Genomic DNA, 20,831 nt, shown 5'->3' on the forward strand with positions numbered 1-20,831 from the left:
CCTGTCACCTCCCACATGCTAGGCAAGGTTTCATACATGCTTTTTGGTTCTCTTGATTTATGTGAAAGCTTTCAGGGGAGTATGCAAAGACACAGGAAACAAACAAGCACTGTGATTTATTAAATCATGATTAAATAGTTTAGGGCACAGGTGTCAAAATAAAAACTACATTTCCCAGAGTGCAATGCATCACGTCACAGAGAAGTATCGGGCATGCGCAAAGGAGTCCGCTGCGCTCGACCGCGCTCATAAGAGAAACAGCGTGTGTGGTTCTTGACGTGCCGCGAACCTTCGAACACAAGTGCCATAGTACCCTGTGAAGAAGCGTTCCAGCGACTCTCCTGTTCCCGCCATCGCAGTCACCAGCGCGACGTGCTGTTTCGCCCCAGACTCGGTAGGTGGGACGTGACCATGGCAAGACACTTCCGAGCAGCGCGGGAACGAAGGGCCAGCGTTCCTGCCCGGCGCCCGGCTCGCTGAGGCGGCTTCGGAGCTGACGCGCAAGCGCTCTGGACGGGGAAGGGGGCGGGGCTGTGGGGGGGGCCTGCGCCCAGGCTCCCTGGGTCTGCGCGTGCGCCCTGCGTCCCGGGCAAAGTGGGCCGGCGCTGGAGCTGGCTCGCCTTGGGGCGGTCACTTGATGAGGTCCTCGACTGAGGGTGCCGCCCGCCCCTCCCCACTCCCCTGTCACCGGCACTTTTTACTGCTCGCTCAAAAGCTCGTTGGTTTTTGAGACGCTCTCACACGGCCTGGCCTTGATCTCGCGGTCGTGCTGCCCCAGCTCCGAGTGCTGAGATTATAGACTTGAGCCACACGTTCCCTGAATGTGCACATTTACACGATAGTAACTTAGCCACCCTCCTGCTCACTCACCTGTCAGCTCACTCGTGCAGCCTAGGGAGGCGGCTTCTACTCATTAGCATCTTTTCCCACCAGTCTCTATTCGGCTCTCTCCAGAGAAGCCCTGTCTCATGTCATTCCAGAGAAACAGCTCTACCAAAGCCACCTTGACTTCTGGGTTGCCTAGTTCAGTGATGAAGGCTTAGTAACACCCTCTTTCATTGCCTAAAACTCTTGCCCCGTTTCTTTAGCTTCAATGGGTGTACCGTCAAAATACATAAATCCTACATCTTGCCTTTCTTTCTGTTCACTCCCTGGGCTTTATCTATTTCACACTTTCAATATAAAGGACATTTATTCTGGTGCTAACTCTCATTCCTATCTTTTTTTGTTTGTTTTTGGCTTTCGATACAGGGTTCCTATATAATAGTCCTCTCGGTCCTGGAACTCGCTTTGTAGGCTGGCCTGGAACTCACAGAGATCCGCCTGCCTCTCCTCCCAAGCGCTGGGATTAAAGGCATGCACCACCATTGCTCGGCTTTCATTTCTACCTTTTAAAAGTCTTTGTGTGTGTGTGTGAGGGCAGTCATGTTCATGCCATGGCATTGTGTGAAGCTCAAAGGACAGCGTGGTTCTCTCCTTCTGCCATGTGGGCTTCTAGGATTGAACTCAGGTTGTCAGGCTTGGTGCAAGCTCTTGCATCTGCTGGGTTATCTCACTGGCCCCTTACCTCGGTATTCTGTTGTGGTGTTCAAATCCACTGGGAAAGACCAAAGACTTAGACTCAATTCAAATTTAGATTAAATGAGTTTATTCTTTCTTTTTCTTTTTCATTTTATTTATTTATTTTGTTTTTTTCGAGACAGGATTTCTCTGTAGCTTTGGTGCCTGCCCTGGAACTAGCTCTTGTAGACCAGGCTGGCCTCAAACTCAAAAGAGATCCGCCTGCCTCCGCCTCCCAAGTGCTGGGATTAAAGGCATGTGCCACCATCGCCCAGCTCAAATGAGTTTATTCTTACTACTAGCAGAAGAACAACAACCTTAGAGCCAAACAGCATACCATGCCAGTGGGCCTAAAGGAAGGGTTTACAAAGGTGGATGGATATCAAAGGTGTACATTATAGTCAGCTACGTAATCCATAACTGGGCAAAAAAAATTTTCAACCTTCAGTTGTTTCCCTTTCCCATTGTATGGTAATAAAAAGACCACTTCATCCCAATCCCAGAGCAATAAGCAAGTTTACAAAAGCAGAAGACAGGAACACCATTATCTTATTCTTATCTCACCAGCAGGCCACTAGGATCTCACGGGTATTACAGGAAAAGGTAAAGGGCCCGTAAGGGATGCCTAGTACCATATTCAGTTTATTTGGCTGTCACAGGGACGCTGTGTGTAAATTATTAGAGGTCTGGGTACTCTGGGGGAAGTGTCAGTAGTTGACTGGGGTAGAGCAGGCAATAACACACTGCCTTCAGGTTAGTGCTGGCTGTCACATCCCCCAGCAATTCTACCTTGAATTCGAGATTTAGGTTTGTGCATTTTTATTATTAATTAAAATATTTTTGAAAGGTTTTTACAGCCCGATAAACCTCTCCGCCGACGCAATAATCCAAATCAGACCAAATCAAACCAAATTAGAAAAAGCCGAGGTTTAATGGATGCCAGCACTCCCGGGTGGCCTTCCAGGGATGGAGACGGGAAGGGAGAGGGGAAAGGAAAACTGGAAAGACCACTTGTTCATTCTCTGGGGGGCAGTTTAAGTAGCCTATGGGAGTGGTCTTGACCCTCCCTGTGGAGGGGTCACTGTTTCCCAGGCTTTCTTGGAGGTGGTATCTGGACTGAGGTAACTCCCAGAGGAGGGGGCCTGGAATGGAAAGTTCCACCCAAACATTCCAGACTCCCCAGACGCATGGATGCCAGGGGCTGGGTGAAGCCTCCTACCAATTTTTTTTAAATATTTATTTATTTATTACGTAAACAGTATTCTGTCTGTGTGTATGCCTGCAGGCCAGAAGAGGGCACCAGACCCCATTACAGATGGTTGTGAGCCACCATGTGGTTGCTGGGAATTGAACTCAGGACCTTTGGAAGAGCAGGCAATGCTCTTAACCTCTGAGCCATCTCTCCAGCTTTTTTTTTTAAATCCTACCAATTTTATATAGTTTCTAATTTGTTATCTTGAGACTGGTCTCCCTATGCAGCTCTACCTGTCCATGGACTCATTATATAGACCAGGCTGGCCTGTAACTCACAGAGATCTGCTTGCCTCTGCCTTCCCAGTGCTGGGATTAAAGTCATGGGCCACTATGCCCAGCAACACTTTATTTTTTTTAAAGATTATTTTTATTTTATGAATTTGAGTATTTTGCCTCATGTATGTTTATATACCACATGCAGAGACCATATAAGGTTATTGGAGCTCCTGAAACTGGAATGTGGTTATTAGGAATTGAACCTGCGTCTCTAGAGGAACAGCCAGTGCTCTTGACCACTGAGCCATTGCTCTAGCTCATCATCATCATCATTTGAGATAGGGTCTCTCTCTATAGTCCAGACTGACTTTGAACTCATGATGCCCCCCTGTCTTGGTCTCATGGGGCTGCAGATTTTTCTCTCCAGCTCTAGCATCGCTCTCCTCTTGAATGTCTAATAGACATTTTTAATGTGGCCCAAACTGAAATTTTTAGTCTTATCCTCGCATGCTGCTCATACTTTCACTAGTGTTCCCGTTCCTCCAGATCCTCAGGCTAGGAACTTGGGAGATGTTTGTGGTGTTCCCCCACTCTTCCCATCATTGTGTTAGAACATAGTTATTCTTGAGGCTTTGAGGGTAGAATTTCTCAGCACCTAATTGTATGTTGTCATTTTGTACTCTGACTTATCCAGTTGCATAGTTTCCTTTCCGTTGCAGTGATAAGCACCCTGACAAAAACCGACTTGGAAGAGAAGGGTTTGTTTGGCTGACCGCTCTGGGTTGTAGGCCGTCGCTGTGGGCAGCAGATAGTCACAGCTGCGGTCAAGAGCAGAGAGGAGAACTCAGAGCGTCTGCTTGCATTCAGGCCTCTCTCTTCACTTATGCAGTCCGGGACCTAAGCTCAGGGGATGATGCCACCAAGAAAGGGTGGTTTTCCCATCTCAGTTAACACAATCGAGATCATCTCTCACAGGCAACCTGATTTAGACATTGAGACTCTTTTCCCAAGTGACTTAGATGTCAAGTTAAAACTAATTCCATGTTTATCTTCTCTCGTGCTGATTTCACCATAAGAATAAATACATGGAACATATGCTCACATAGTGATGGGAATGCCGCCTAAGCTCATTTTGTCCTATGACCATTACAGAATGTTCTTATACAACCCTAGATTGTGTGGCTTACTACATACCTGTTATTCCTGGGCTACACTTATACATAATGTGTTACTATAACAAATAGTATAGGTAATTTTCTGGGTTATTTATTTATTTATCTATTTATTTATTTATTTATTTATTTATTTCGAGGCAGGGTTTCTCTGTAGCTTTGGAGCCTGTCCTGGAACTAGCCTTCCAAGTGCTGGGATTAAAGGTGTGCGCCACCACTGCCCGGCTTAGGTAATTTTCATAAAATGAAAAGTATTTGTGTATCTACACAGAAAAGGTTCAATAAAAACACTAGGTGAGGACCAGTAAAATGACTCAGATAGTGAAGGTGCTTGTCACTAAGCCTGACAGCCTGCGTGTGACCCACATGGTAGGAAGAAAACCAGTAAACACTGTGGCACGCATTCCCACACACAGTAAATAAATATTTGATAAAAAGTAGTGAGCTGTTGGAAGTTTTGAGCTTATAATCTTATAAATATTTTTGAGCATTATCTTTTTTGTTTGTTTTTTGGGACAGGGTTTCTATTCTAAATTTTTTTTATTTAGTCTATATACAATATTCTGTCTGTGTGTATGCCTACAGGCCAGAAGAGGGCACCAGACCTCATTACAGATGGTTGTGAGCCACCATGTGGTTGCTGGGAATTGAACTCAGGACCTTTGGAAGAGCAGGCAATGCTCTTAACCGCTGAGCCATCTTTCCAGCCCCGGGACAGGGTTTCTATGTGTAAGAGCCTTGGCTGTCCTAGAACTCCCTCTGTAGACCAGGCTGGCCGCTAACTCACAGAGATCCTCCTGCCTCTGCCTCCTGAGTGCTGGGATTAAAGGCATCTGCCCCATACCTGGCAAATATAATAAATATTATAATCTTATATTAAGATTATATTAATAATACTAGATATTCAGGAGGAGATATAATGCTAGAGCTGAATACACAAACCTGCATTATAATCTTATGAGACCATTATCGTAAATTTGGTCTGCTGTTGGGTACGGGCATTGTTTGACATGTGGCTGTATTTGTTTAATATCCATTCTGCATTGCTTTTCTTTGACTACTGCATACCCTTCATGTCTTCGATAATTTTAAATACTACTGAGTGGAATTATGAAGGGGCAGCACCTCTTCTACATATGTGGGAAGTACAGAGTCTCTTGTAAGATGTTGGTGTTTACCAGCTTTTTCTGGAGCCGGAGAACTTGAATAGCTTAGCTTCAAACTGTTGCAGTGTTCTAAGCTGAAAGACTGCTCTAAAGAGTGTTCAGGACTCAGCTCTGTTCAGCCAATCTGATTTGAAAGCACTGTGTGCCAAGGCCTATGCGATCAGAAAGACTAGAGCAGCACTCCTGTATTCTCAGAGCTTGTGATCTGGTAGAAGAGCTGTCAGTGAAACAGCTCATCATATGCATGAATGACAAGTACAAGAATAGAAGTTTGTTTAGGAGGCTGAGGAATTCAGTGCCAACCTGGGCACAGTGAGACCCTACCTCAGAAACAAATAAGCTGGGCATGGTGGCACACACCTTTAATCCCAGCACTGGGGAGGCTGAGGGAGGGTAAATCTCTGGGAGTTCCAAGTTAGCCAGATCTACATAGTAAGTTCCAGGACAAAACAACAACAATAAAAAACAAAACAAGAATAACTTTTATATGCAGGCCTTAGGAACTTTCCAGAAGTTTTGATTGGTCATGGCCATGACCTGGGGTAAATAGAAGAGCTTGTGGCTGTCTGTGAGCGGTGTTGTTTGTAGTGGTATATAGTATTTGTATTTTAATGAATAAATCTTGACTGAAGACCAGAGGCAAAGCTAAAGCCACTAGAGGCCAGGTAATATCATTAATCCCAGGATTTGGGAGACAGAGGCAGATGGATCTCTGTTGAGTTCAAGGCCACTGTGGGCTACACAAGATCAATACAGAAACAAATAGAGGTAGGTGGTGGTGGCCTGCACCTTTAATCCCAGTGCTAAGGAGTCATAAACCCTTAATCCCAGCACTAGAGGGAATATAAAATGGGAGGAGAGAGACTTAGTCTGCTTTGTCTATGGTCACCCACCCTTGGTAGAGTAAGACTTCTCTAATGGCTTGGCTGCCTTACTTTTCTTGTTTTTGGCTTGAACCCCAATTTCTGTCTCTGGGTTTTTATTGTTCACGCTACAGTTGTTCTTCCCTACTTTTTTATAAACATCATGTTCTTGGTGTGAAAATAATTGATAAGCTCTACTTGTAGAAGTTTTTTTCTTATTAGATTTTGGTTTTTCAGGACAGGGTTTCTCTGCATAGCCCTGTTTGTCCTGGAACTCATTCTGTAGACCAAGCTGGCTTTAAACTTGGAGGTCCACCTGCCTCTGCCTCCCGAGTGCTAGGATTAAAAGCATTCACTACCACACCATCACTGCCCTGCTAAAAGTTCATTTTGACAACTGCAATTAAATCCTGAAAGTTGAATAAATTAGAGTGACCTGAAAAGGAAGAAAAGGATACTTTATAGAGTAGAGGTACTTCAGACAGACAGAAGGAATAGGGAAAGTGTGCCCTTGTTTGCTATAGAGGGCCTGGATTCACTGAGTGTGTCCTAGGATAGTGTGGGCTCAGTAGGAGAGGTCGGATGAATCTGTAGTTTTAGTACCAACTTTCTGAAGCTAAAAGTGGGGACAGAGGACTCCCCCAATTTCTCGATGTCTGTATTAAGATTCTTACAAAGGTTTTAAATTGGATCATCTTTGTTTAAAAAAAAATACCAAATTGGTTTCATTAAACTTTGTGAACACAGCCTATCAAGTAGAAGGCAGTTTGGTGAGCATTTACCATTGTGAGTTGGATGTGGGTGATCATAAGGGTCGCTTGTACATTCAGGCTTAGGTTGTAGTTTAAAAAAAAAAGTTTTGAACCCCATCTTTGCCACTTCCTACTTGTGAACCTTGGTAATTTATTTCTTCAGATCCAGTTTCCCACAAGTACTAAATGAACAGTCCTTTGCAGGGTTATTAGGGAAATGGCCTACAGGAAAGCAGTTGGCACGTGGTACTGCTTAGTAAGGAACAGCCGTTATTTCCCTGTTAGGTTTTATAGAGAACCAGTGGGATGCAGCTTAGAGGTACATGAAAGAGTGTGTTAGCCTGGTTGAGTCAACTGAGAAGTCCGATGCTCTGCCATCTACAAGCTGGAGGCCTAAGAAAGCCCCAGTGGATCCAGTCTAAGCCCAAAGCCTGACAACTGCAGTTTGGATAATAACCACTTCTGGGCACATCCTCACAAGCACCCCCAGAAACAATGTTTTATTAACTGTAGTATGTCAGCATAATTATGTTTTCTTATCTGGAACTCAAACCAAGGCCTTGGGCAGGACCTTCCCCCTCCCAAGACAGGGTTTCTCTGTGTAGCCCAGGCTGTCCTGTAACTTTGTAGACCAGGCTGGCCTCAAGCTCACAAAGATCCTGCTTCTGATTACCTAATACTGGGTTTAAAGGCACCTGCTGCCACCACCGACAGCCCTGTGTTCTCTTCAGTTGCTCCATTGACCATGGGCATGCTAGTGATGTCCTCTGTAACCAGAGTGACAGATGATCAAGTAACCTTTTTACAGGAGAGAAAATGTTTCTTTCACGATTTCCTTTCCTGTGGAAAATGCTGAATTGCAGCAAAACTTGAACTTAAAGGAAGAGCTGGAATCTGCAGCCTGGTAACCAAACCCCAGTTTTACTGGTGTTCCTGCGTTACTGCCGTAACTTCTCACTTTCAGCCACAGAGAACTGTACCTTCGCTTCCCCCTTAACTCACCCTTCCACCCTGAGCCTTCTTTCTGGTATCTCTTGGCATTGTCCTCTCTCCTTTTTTCTCACTCAGCAGGTAGCCTCTTTCCCACTAGTTCCTAAGGCTTTGGCAGGAGCCTGGAGGTTGATTGTTCTTACATTTATCCCAGTCATCTCTATTATAAGCTCCTGATTCACTACATCCTATGATTCTAGATAATACAAGAATTTTTTTTTTTAAACCAGAGTCTTACTGACCATTTTTACAACCTTTACTCTCCTGAGTGACCTGGAACTTGCTTTGTAGACCAGGCTGGCCTCAAACACAGAAATCTGCCTATCTCTTCCTCCAGAGTGCTGGAATTAAAGGAACTTGCCACCATGCCTAGCATAACTGGACTTTTTTCCTCCCAAGATTTATTTATATGTATAAGTGTTTTACCTTCATGTATGTATGTGCATCATGTACATGTCTGGTACCCTCGGAGTCCAGAAGAGGATGTCTGATCTCTTGGAATTAGTGTTACAGTTGTGAGCCATTATGTGGGACTGGAACTGACCCAGTTCCTCTGCAAAAGCAGCAAATGCTTTTAACTGCTGAGCTATCTCTCCAGCCCCATAACTAGACTTTTTATACTTTTTGAAATTTGAATTTTGGGAATGGTCCAATTTGGACAGGGTCTCATTATTTAATAGCCCCAGTTAAGTTTTGTGCTCGAGTCACTCCTGCCCCGCCTCCGGTGTGTTGGAATTATAGACACACCATCATGGCTTGTTATTCTTTCTTTTTTGGGGGGGGACATTTCAGGGTCCCACTATGCTCTGACTGTTCTGTAACTCAGTATGTAGACCAGGCTGGACTTGAACTCACAGCAGTCTGCCTGTTCTTGCCTCCAAAGTGCTAGGGTAAGGTATTTGCCACTATACCCAGCTCTTTTTCTTCTTTATATGAAAATGAATAGTTGTGTGGTGCTGCAAATTCTGTGGTGTTGTAGGGCTGGAGAGGTGGATCAGCAGTTAGAAACACTTGTTCTTATAGAGGACTGGGGTTCCGTTCCCAGAACTCACATAGCAGCTAACAACTGTCTTTAATTCCCAATCTAGGGACTCTGACACCTCGTCTGACCACTGAAGGCTCCTTCATGCATGTGGTACACATACATATACTCAAGCACACTTAAATTACCATTAAGAAATAATGTGCTGGGCATTATGACATATGCCTTTAATCCCAGCACTCAGTAGGCAGAGGCAGGTGGATCTCTGTAACTGGAGGCTGTGCTTTCGTTTCCTGGTTGCCCAGTCCTGAGTAATAATCACAGAAGCTTTTATTAAATACAAATTGCTTGGCCTATTAGCTCAAGTGTATTATTAACTAGCTCTTAACAACTTAAATTAGCCCATTTCTGTTATTCTGTATTTTACCATGAGACTCGTGACCTCACATCTTCTCCAGCAACTACTTGTGTCTCTCTCGACTCTGCCTTCTTTCTCTTTCTGACTCTGTTTGGATTTCCCACCTAGCTATGTTCTGCCCTGCCACAAGCCAAAGCAGTTTCTTTATTAACCAATGGTAATAAAACCTATTCACAGCATACAGAGGGATAATCCCACATCAGATGTCTGAGTTTGAGATCTTCTACAGAACAAGTTTCAGGATAGCCAGGGCTACACAGAGAAACCCTGTCTTGAAAAACAAACAAACAAAAAATAGTGTCATAAATGTGGAGGAAAATAGATTATCTTGCAGACCTTGTTAAAGTCATGTCTCCAAGACTCGTGTTTCTAGAATAAAAGAAGTTGTGCTTCCTAAATATTTAAGACATGTGCTTCCAAGAGCACAATTCAGTAATAAAAAGAGAAATAATGAATTTATTAATGGAAAAGGGGCAGTTTGCCAAAAGAAGATAATACAAATTATCACTACTCACATGGATAGATATCTGTTATCGTTAGCCACCAGGGACATGCAAATCAAAGCAGCCAGGGCCAGAGAAGTAGTTAGGTGATAAAGCACTTGCCCAGATTGCGCAAGGCCCTAGTCATCACAAAGTCCCTACGCTGCACAAAAACAGGTACAGCAGTGAGATGCCGTGTCGGAGTCACTAGGATCACCATAGCAAAAGGACAGCAGTGTATGTTGGCACAGGTGCAGACACTCTAGAATCTCATTGCTGGTAGTAAAATGGCCCACCCACTGTGAAAATAATCTGGCCATTCTTCAAAAAGCTAAATCCAAAGGAGTCAATAATTCCATTCCTGTGAATAAACCTAGAAAATAAAAATATGTCAGCACAAAGCCTTGTGTAAGCTGTGTCATGTGCACGCCATAATACTGACTCCTTGGGTGCTGAGCTAGGTAGGTTGCTTCATCTCAAAGGTTTTAAGGTCCACAAACATAATAAAGATCTTATCTGAGAAAACAGGTTGGGTGAGTGTCACATTTGTAATCCCAGCACTTGGAAGGCTAAGGCAGAGCTGTGCGTTTAAGTCCATTCTGGCTTCGTAGTGTGGCAAATGTTTTGGGGTCTCTTAGGTCTTGTCTCCTTTAAGGATGAATTCAATCTCTGTCCTTACTTGAGCAAACTAACTCATCTCTTGGCACCTGGTATGCACATTGATCTAGCAAATGCCTTTTTCTCAGTCCTGTCCATAAACAATTTGCTTTCAGTTGGCAAGGCCAGCAGTATATCTCAGAAGTTTTACCTTAGAGATTTATTTCTGCCCTATTATCATAACTTAGAGGGGATCTTGCTCATCTGTCCCTTCTCCAGCTTATTACATTGATGCACTGTATTGATGACATTTGCTGATTAGAACAGGCAATAGCAACCACTTAGAACTCATTGGTAACCCATATGTGCAATCAGAGGATGGGAAATAAATCTAACCCAAATTCAAGGGCCTTCCACCATAGTGAAATTCTTAGGAGTCCAATGGTGTGAGGCATGTGTAGAAGGAAGCGGCGGGGCTGTGTCCCGCCACCCGGCTAGCTTTGCCCAAAATAATTACACGGAAACTGTATTCTTTTAAATACTGCCTGGCCCATAGTTTCAGCCTCTTACTCACATCTTGATTAACCCATATTTAGTAATTTATTTAGTACCATGAGGAGTGGCTTACCAGGAGACATCTTAACCTGTGTCCATCTTGGAGAGGAGAAGCATGGAGACTCACTATGGAGAGTGCCTGAAGCGTCTCCCCACTCCTGCTACCCAGAATTCTGTTCTGTCTACTCCACCTACCTAATTTTCTGTTCTCTTAAAGGGCCAAGGCAGTATCTTTATTAATAATGAAAGTAACACATATACACTCCTCCATCATTTCCCCTTTTTCTGTTTAAACAAAAAAGAAAGGCTTTAACTTTAATATAGTAAAATTACATGTAACAAGAGTTATCAAGCAAGAATTACAGTTACAATATTTATATCTATTTTATCTTTTATCATAACTAAGGAAATCTATAACTATTTATTCTTCAACTCCATCAAAGACTCCAGAAGGATATAATATTACCTAAGTAAACAAGAAATATGCAGCTTTCAAACTCTAGAAATGACAGAGACAACTCGCTGCCTGGACAGTCACCCAAAGTTCCTGTGTACTGTTGGGGCATCCATCTTCAGCCTACAGGCCCATAAGTATCCAGCAGACATTTCCATGAAGCAGGAAATTCCAAAAACAGTTCAGTCACTTTCTGCTGTGTCCTGTAGAACGTCTTGCAGACTCTTTAATGAATCAGGAACCCCGAAAGACCATCTCACCTTTAGGCAAGTTCAGCAGTCCTCTTTCTGTGGGTTCCTTGTGTCCAGTTTATGCAACAGTCCAGGCAAGAGCAGTTTCTTGCCCAAATGGCTAACAAACTCCATAAGTAGCCTCTTCGATGCCCATCTTCCTCTTGAAGTAGATTGGTGCTGCCAGGAGCAGACGTGTCTCATTGTCATGAAAAACCCTAAGTTATTAAAACATTAAATGCCATATTCTGCAGTCTTTGAAAGATATGAAGAATGCCTATCTGAAATATATCTATGCACATCTAGAAACTCTAACTAACATGACTACAAGTTTGACTATTGAAAGATATGAAGAATGCCTATTTAACTAAAGTATACCTCTATATATCTAGAAAATCTAACTAACATGACTACAAGCTTGACTATTATCGATGATTATCCATTAACAACCTATATTTCCTAATTATACATTACAGTTTTAAAAATGAACTACACAATCAAAATAGCTTAATCAAGATCAGAAATACATACACATATAACAAATTGACCTTAAAATCCATACCATTGTAAATTATTCATCTCTATATCATATCCCCCTTTAAATGTAAAAGAATATTTATAAACAATATTTGGGAAAATGGGCGCAGTTATTTCTCTCCAAACTGCTTCCTGCTGAATGGGGGCGCTGTAATTTAGGTCTTTCATGGTATAACCTGTTCCTCTCAGTTGGCAGTTGAGTGAAGTAATTTTTTGAAGATGTTCACAGCAACCTTTCAGGAGGGCGTGGTCTATCATACCATATTGGGATAGAAGCAATCCACAGAGTCTCGTCCTCTGTGAAAACAAAAGAAGAAACTCTTTTCCAAAGCATCATGTTCTTAGATCCAAATCCTGAAGTCATACCGTTAAGATGTCCATTCTGGTCTAGACTGGCAGCCCATATAATGAAATGTCTCTCTGTATTTAGCTCCTTTACAGTCAAAAATTTCAAAGAAAACACAATAAAATACATAATCCAGACTCTCTGTGAATTTTCCATTTTTACGTGGCTTATTTTTACTCTATCACTTTACTTCTTTTAATCTATAACTATCTGTACTCTGTCTCTTTAAAGACTTTACCCTTTTTTAAGGCATTAACTTTTTTATATTTTTTCTTTTCTCTCAAGCCTACGTACATTCATCCGACACTGTGACCCATTTAAAAGTCTTTTATGTCTGAATCTGTCCTATTGTGAATCTGTAATTTTTTTACTATCCAGGAGCACTTCTTAAAATGCTAAGCACTTCTTAAAAACTTAAGTTGCGCCATGTAGAGGTAATATGGTACCGCCTGTTTCCAGCCCAGTCTAAACCTTAACTGCGCTGTTATCATGGTAATTACAATAGTTCCTGCCTGAGATCAGCACAATTCAGCATGGCGGAGCAGAGCCAAAGCCTCTCCTGCCTCAGTCATTTGGTGCCCCTGAGCCGCACACAGTTCCAGGCACATAGCAGTCCACATTGGAGCCGCAATCAGCAGCTTAATTCTGAGACTGAGCGTGCAGCACAGAAAAACTCTTTTCATCCAAGTTATAGCCAAATCTGATGCGCAGAGCACCACGCAGTCTGAAAACATCTCTCTGTATTGTGGCAGGAATCCGCCATGCTCTCCTGCTCGCCTAAGCCTGATTCCGCCATCTGCCCAGGTGCAGGCAGGGAGCAGGGAGCCATTGGCACGGTCTCAGAGCACTCTCCTTCCTATCCCAAGCGGGAACACAAATATCCAGGCCCATAAAAGCCACTGAAATGCTTTATAGCCAGAGTTTGCACTGGCGGCACAGCACCAGGAAGCCGCGTTTTAAAATGACTCAGCTTTTTTTTTCTGCCGCTATTGCCGAAACAGGAAATCTCTCTACGGCACGTCCAGGCAAACAGTAAAAAGCTGTGTTAAACTCTCTCTCTCCTTTATTTAAAGCCCTCTCAGGTTTTTTTTTTTTTTTTTTTTTTTTTTTTTTTTTTCCTCATGGTTTATTTTTTTTTATATTTAAAAATTTCCATCTCCTTCCCTCCTCCTCCCCCCTCCCTCCCCTCCTTCTCCCCTTTCTCTCCCCTCCTTCTCCCCCTTCCCTCCCCTCCCCTCCACCCATACCTCCCCTCCCTCCCTCTCAAGGCCAAGGAGCCATCAGGGTTCCCCACTCTATGCTAAGACCAAGGTCCTCCCAACTCCCCCCAGGTCCAGGAAGGTGATCGACCAAGCTGAGAAGGCTCCCACAGAGCCCGTCCATGAAGAAGAATCAGAGCCCAGAGCCATTGTCCTTTGCTTCTCAGTCAGCCCCCGCTGTTGGCCACACTCAGAGAGACGGGTTTGGTCGCATGATCCATCAGTCCCATTCCAACTGGAGTTGGTGATCTCCCATTAGTTCTGTCCCACCGTCTCCATGAGTGAACGCACCCCTCTCGTTCCTGACTTTCTCCCTCATGTTCTCGCTCCTTCTGCTCCTCATCGGGACCTTGGGAGCTCAGTCCAGTGCTCCAATGTGGGGCTCAGTCACCTTCCCCATCTGTCGCCAGCTGGAGGTTCCCTCACGGTCCTGACTTTCTTTCTCATGTTCTCTCTCCTTCTGCTCCTCATCAGGACCTTGGGAGCTCAGTCCGGTGCTCCAAGGTGGGGCTCTGTCATTTTCTTCATCTATCGTCAGGTGGAGGTTCTATGGTGATATGCAAGAAATTCATCAGTATGGCTATAGGAACTGGCCTTTTCAGGCTCCCTCTCCTCAGCTGCCCAAGGAACTAACTGGGGGCGTCTCCCTGGAAACCTGGGAACCCCTCTAGGGTCAAGTCTCTTGACAACCCTCAGGTAGCTCCTTAAATTCAGATATATGCTTCCCTGCTCTCATATCCACCCTTCCTATATCCCAAGCACCCCATTCCTCCGAGCTCCCCCCGCTCTCCCCTTCACACTTTTCTCTCCCCATCTTCCCTTGGCCCAGTCTTGCCCAACCCTCAAGTTCCCAATTTTGCCTGGCGATCGTGTCTACTTCCAATATCCAGGAGGATTACTATATCTTTTTTGGGAGTTCACCTTCTTATTATCTTCTCAAGGATCCCAAACTTATAGGCTCGATGTCCTATAATCATGGCTAGAAACCGAATATGAGTGAGTACATCCCATGTTCATCTTTATGGGTCTGGGTTACCTCACTCAGAATAGTGTTTTCTATTTCCATCCATTTGCCTGCAAAATTCAAGATGTCATTGTTTTTTACCGCTGAGTAGTATTCTAGCATGTATATATTCCACAGTTTCTTCATCCATTCTTCCACTGAAGGGCATCTAGGCTGTCTCCAGGATCTGGCTATTACAAATAATGCTGCTATGAACATAGATGAGCATATGCTTTTGTTGTATGATTGGGCATCTCTTGGGTAGATTCCCAATAGTGGAATTGCTGGGTCCTGGGGTAGGTTGATCCCGAATTTCCTGAGAAACCGCCACACTGCTTTCCAAAGTGGTTGCACAAGTTTGCATTCCCACCAGCAATGGATGAGTGTGCCCCTTACCCCACAACCTCTCCAGCAAAGGTTATTATTGGTGTTTTGGATTTTAGCCAATCTGACAGGTGTGAGATGATATCTCAAAGTTGTTTTGATTTGCATTTCCCTGATAGCTAGGGAGGTTGAGCATGACCTTAAGTGTCTTTTGGCCATTCGAACTTCTTCTGTTGAGAATTCTCTGTTCAGTTCATCGCCCCATTTTTTAATTGGGTTAATTGGCATTTTACCGTCTAGTCTCTTGAGTTCCTTATATATTTTAGAGATCAGACCTTTGTCAGTTGCAGGGTTGGTGAAGATCTTTTCCCAGTCAGTAGGCTGCCTTTGTGTCTTAGTGACAATGTCCTTTGCTTTACAGAAGCTGCTCAACTTCAGGAGGTCCCATTTATTCAATGTTGCCCTTAAAGTCTGTGCAGCTGGGGTTATGCATAGGAAACGGTTCCCTGTGCCCATTTGTTGTAGAGTACTTCCCACTTTCTCCTCTATCAATCTCAATGTGTTCAAATTAATATTGAGGTCTTTAATCCATTTGGACTTGAGTTTTGTGCATGGTGATAGATATGGATCTACTTTCATTCTTCTACAGGTTGACATCCAGTTATGCCAGCACCATTTGTTGAAGATGCCCTCTTTTTTCCATTGTGTACTTTTGGCTCCTTTATCAAAAATCAGGTGTTCATAGGTTTGTGGTTTAAGATCCGGGTCTTCTATACGATTCCATTGGTCAACTTCTCTGTTCTTATGCCAATACCAAGCCGTTTTCAATACTGTAGCTCTGTAATAGAGTTTGAAGTCAGGGATGGTAATGCCTCCAGAAGTACCTTTATTGTATAAGATTTTTTTGGCTATCCTGGGTTTCTTGTTTTTCCATATAAAGTTGATTATTGTCTTCTCAATCTCTGTGAAGAATTTTAATGGGACCTTGATTGGGATTGCATTGAATCTATAGATTGCTTTTGGTAGAATTGCCATTTTTACTATGTTGATCCTCCCAATCCACGAGCAGGGGAGATCCTTCCATTTTCTGGTATCCTCTTCAATTTCTTTCTTCAAAGACTTAAAGTTCTTGTCATATAAATCCTTCACTTCCTTGGTTAGCGATATTCCCAGATATCTTATGCTATTTGTGGCTATTGTGAAAGGTGATACTTCTCTGATTTCCCTCTCTGCTTCCTTATCCTTTGTGTATAGGAGGGCGACTGATTTTTTGGAGTTGATCTTGTATCCTGCCACGTTACTGAAGGAGTTTATCAGCTGTAGGAGTTCTTTGGTGGAGTTTTTGGGGTCGCTTATGTATACTATCATATCATCTGCAAATAATGAAAGTTTAACTTCTTCCTTTCCAAATTGGATCCCCTTGATTCCCTTATGTTGTCTTATTGCTATTGCTAGAACTTCAAGCACTATATTGAAGAGATAAGGAGAGAGTGGACAGCCTTGTCGTGTTCCTGAATTTAGTGGGATAGCCTTGAGTTTCTCTCCGTTTAATTTGATGTTAGCTGTCGGTTTGCTGTAAATAGCTTTTATTATATTTAGGAATGACCCTTGTATCCCTAATCTCTCCAAGACCTTTATCATAAAAGGGTGCTGAATTTTGTCAAATGCTTTTTCAGCATCTAATGAGATGACCATATGGTTTTTTTCCTTCAGTTTGTTTATATGATGGATTACATTAATAGATTTTCGTATGTTGAACCAGCCCTGCATCTCTGGGATGAAGCCTACTTGATCGTAATGGATAATTTTTCTAATGTGTTCTTGGATTCGGTTTGCCAGTATTTTATTGAGAATTTTTGCGTCCATGTTCATGAGTGAGATTGGCCTGTAATTCTCTTTCTTGGTTGAGTCTTTGTGTGGTTTAGGTATCAGGGTAACTGTAGCTTCATAGAAGGAATTTGGCAGTGACTCTTGTGTTTCTATATTATGAAATACCTTAAGGAGTATAGGTATTAGGTCTTCTTGGAAGTTCTGGTAGAATTCCGCATTGAAACCATCTGGTCCTGGGCTCTTTTTGGTAGGGAGGTTTCTGATAACAGTTTCTAATTCTTCGCGACTAACTGGACGATTTAGAGCATTTACCTGGTCCTGGTTTAACTTTGGTATATGGTATTTATCTAAAAAACTGTCCATTTCTTTTACATTTTCCAATTTTGTGGCATACAGGCTTTTGTAGTAAGATCTAATGATTTTCTGAATTTCCTCTGTGTCTGTGGTTATGTCCCCCTTTTCATTTCTGATCTTGTTAATTTGCGTGTTCTCCCTCTGCCGTTTGATTAGATTGGCTAAGGGTTTGTCAATCTTGTTGATTTTCTCCAAGAACCAGCTTCTTGTTTCATTGATTCTTTGGATTGTTTTCTGTGTTTCTATTTTGTTGATTTCTGCCCTCAGTTTGATTATTTCCAGTCTTCTACTTCTCCTAGGTGAGTCTGCTTCTTTTTTTTCCAGAGCTTTCAGGTGTGCTGTTAAGTCACCAATGAGTGCTTTCTCCGTTTTCTTTAAGTGGGCACTTAGTGCTATGAACTTTCCTCTTAGCACTGCTTTCATTGTGTCCCATAGGTTTGAGTATGTTGTGTCTTTGTTTTCATTAAATTCAAGAAAGACTTTAATTTCTTTCTTTATTTCTTCCTTGACCCAGGTGTGGGTCAGTAGTTGACTGTTCAGTTTCCATGAGTTTGTGGGCCTTCTGGGGGTAGCATTGTTGTTGAATTCTAATTTTAATCCATGGTGATCCGATAAGACACAGGTGGTTACTAATATTTTTTTGTAACTGTGGAAGTTTGCTTTGTTACCAAGTATATGGTCAATTTTCGAAAAGGTTCCATGAGCCGCAGAGAAGAAGGTATATTCTTTCCTATTTGGGTGGAATGTTCTATAGATGTCTGTTAAGTCCATTTGGTTCATTACCTCCATTAAGTCTTTCAATTCTCTGTTAGGTTTCTGTCTGATTGACCTGTCCATTGGTGAGAGAGGAGTGTTGAAGTCTCCAACTATTAGTGTGTGTGGTTTGATGGCTGCCTTGAGTTCTAGAAGTGTTTCTTTTACATAAGTGGGAGCTTTTATATTAGGGGCATAGATATTCAGGATTGAGACTTCATTCTGAAGGATTTTTCCTGTTATGAGTATAAAGTGTCCCTTTCCATCTCTTCTGATTGATTTTAGTTTGAAGTCAACTTTGTTGGAAATTAGTATGGCCACACCCGCTTGTTTCTTAGGGCCATTTGCTTGATAAACCTTTTCCCAACCTTTTACTCTGAGTAGGTGCCTGTCTTTGTGGTTGAGGTGTGTTTCTTGTAAACAGCAAAATGTTGGATTCTGTTTTCGTATCCAGTCTCTTAGCCTGTGCCTTTTTATAGGTGAATTGAGTCCATTGATATTAAGTGATATTAATGACCAGTGGTTGTTAACTTCAGTCATTTTTAGTAGTAGAGTTTGTGTGTTTCCCTTCTTCTAGTTGTGCTGGTGAAGGGTCGCTAGATGCCTGAGTTATTGTCGGCGTTGTTGGACTCCTTGGTTTGTGATTTTCCTTCTATTACTTTCTGCAAGGCTGGATTTGTGGCTGCGTATTGTTTAAATCTGTTTTTGTCCTGGAATATCTTGTTTTCTCCATCAATGGTGAATGCAAGCTTTGCTGGGTATAATAGTCTAGGCTTGCATCCATGTTCCCTAAGTGTCTGTAGCACATCTATCCAAGCTCTTCTGGCTTTCATGGTTTCCATTGAGAAATCAGGTGTAATTCTGATAGGTTTCCCTTTATATGTTACTTGACCTTTTTCCTTTGCAGCTCTTAATATCTGTTCTTTATTCTGTATGTTTTGTGTTTTGATTATTATATGGCGTGGGGATGCTTTCTTTTGATCCAGTCTATTTGGTGTTCTGTAGGCTTCTTGTACCTTCATAGGAACATCCTTCTTTAGGTTGGGGAAGTTTTCTTCTATAATTTTGTTGAATATGTTTTCTGGGCCTTTGAGTTGTAATTCTTCTCCTTCTTCTACCCCAATTATTCTTAGGTTTGGTCTTTTCATGGTGTCCCAGATTTCCTGAATGTTTTGTGTTAAGAATTTGTTAGATTTGTTTAGTTCTTTAATCTGTGAGTTTATTTCTTCTATAGTATCTTCAGAGTCCGAGATTCTTTCTTCCATCTCTTGTATTCGGTTGGAAATACTTGTCTCTGAAGTTTCTGTTCGTTTACTCAGAGTTTCCATTTCCAGTCGTCCCTCAGATTGTGTTTTCTTCAATACCTCCATTTCATTTATCAGGTCTTGTACTGTTTCCCTTACCTGTTTGATTGCTTTTTCTTGTTTTTCTTGTTTTTCTTGGGTATCTTTGAGAGATTTATTTATTTCGTCTACCTTTTTGTTTGTCATCTCCATTTCTTTATGGCAGTTTTTTACCTCCTGTTTAAGGTCCTCTATTATTTTTATAAAGTACTGTTTAATGTCGGTTTCTTCTATATCTTCTGGGGTAGGGTGTTCAATTCTTGTTGTTTCGGGATGTCTGGCTTGTGGTGATGTCATGTTGCCTTTCATGTTGTTGGAGGAGCTCCTGCATTGGCGCCTGCCCATCTCTTCCCCAAAGAATGATGGATCCTTCTGCAGACTGTGAGGTCCCCTTGCAGGCCAAGCAGCTCTCGGACAAAGGCTTACCTTGCTCCGGGCAGTCAAATGAAGGAGGGGACCTCCCACCGGCCTGGGAGCACTCAATTCCAGGTCCCCAGAGCCCAAACAGGCTGAGCTGTGGGATTTTGTGGCCCCAAAGACGGGAGGATGAGGAAGGGGGAGGGGGGGAAGATTCTGGGTGCAAGCTGGGAAAGGACAGGGAGAGAGAGGCAGTATCCGGGGAGAATAACCCCTGCAGGAAGAGCAGGAAGTGTGCTGGTGGCAGGGGGAGTTGTGGAGAGTCGGTGGTCCCTCACCGGGCAGCTGCCGAGGTTCGGGCACTCACTCCTCACTCACCCCAAAGAACGATGGATCCTCCTGCAGACTTTCAGGTCCCCTTGCAGGCCAAGCAGCTCTCAGACAAAGGCCTACCTTGCTCCGGGCAGTCAAATGAAGGAGGGGACCTCCCACCGGCCTGGGTGCACTCAATTCCAGGTCCCCAGAGCCCAAACAGGCTGAGCTGTGGGATTTTGTGGCCCCAAAGACGGGAGGATGAGGAAGGGGGAGGGGGGGAGGATTCTGGGTGCAAGCTGGGAAGGGACAGGGAGAGAGAGGCAGTATCCAGGGGAGAATAACCCCTGCAGGAAGAGCAGGAAGTGTGCTGGTGGCAGGGGGGGTTGTGGAGAGTCGGTGGTCCCTCTCCGGGCAGCTGCCGCGGTTCGGGCACTCACTCCTCACTCACCCCAAAGAACGATGGATCCTCAGCAGATTTTCAGGTCCCCTTGCAGGCCAAGCAGCTCTCAGACAAAGGCCTACCTTGCTCCGGGCAGTCAAATGAAGGAGGGGACCTCCCACCGGCCTGGGAGCACTCAATTCCAGGTCCCCAGAGCCCAAACAGGCTGAGCTGTGGGATTTTGTGGCCCCAAAGACGGGAGGATGAGGAAGGGGGAGGGGGGGAGGATTCTGGGTGCAAGCTGGGAAGGGACAGGGAGAGAGAGGCAGTATCCAGGGAG

The 20,831-nt window shown here is 43.5% G+C and overlaps 1 protein-coding gene across 1 annotated transcript in view; it reads left to right on the forward strand.

Moving 5' to 3' along the window:
- The first annotated feature begins 216 nt into the window (after positions 1-216).
- Positions 217-20,831, forward strand: part of Sgf29 (SAGA complex associated factor 29) — a 56,304-nt gene continuing 35,689 nt past the window's right edge. Inside the window, exon 1 of the mRNA XM_038315258.1 lies at positions 217-394. The gene's annotated coding sequence lies outside the window, so the exon portion shown is untranslated. The remainder of the gene's footprint in view (positions 395-20,831) is intronic.

This window comes from Arvicola amphibius, chromosome 1 (assembly GCF_903992535.2).
Source record: "Arvicola amphibius chromosome 1, mArvAmp1.2, whole genome shotgun sequence".
Lineage (NCBI taxonomy): Eukaryota > Metazoa > Chordata > Mammalia > Rodentia > Cricetidae > Arvicola > Arvicola amphibius.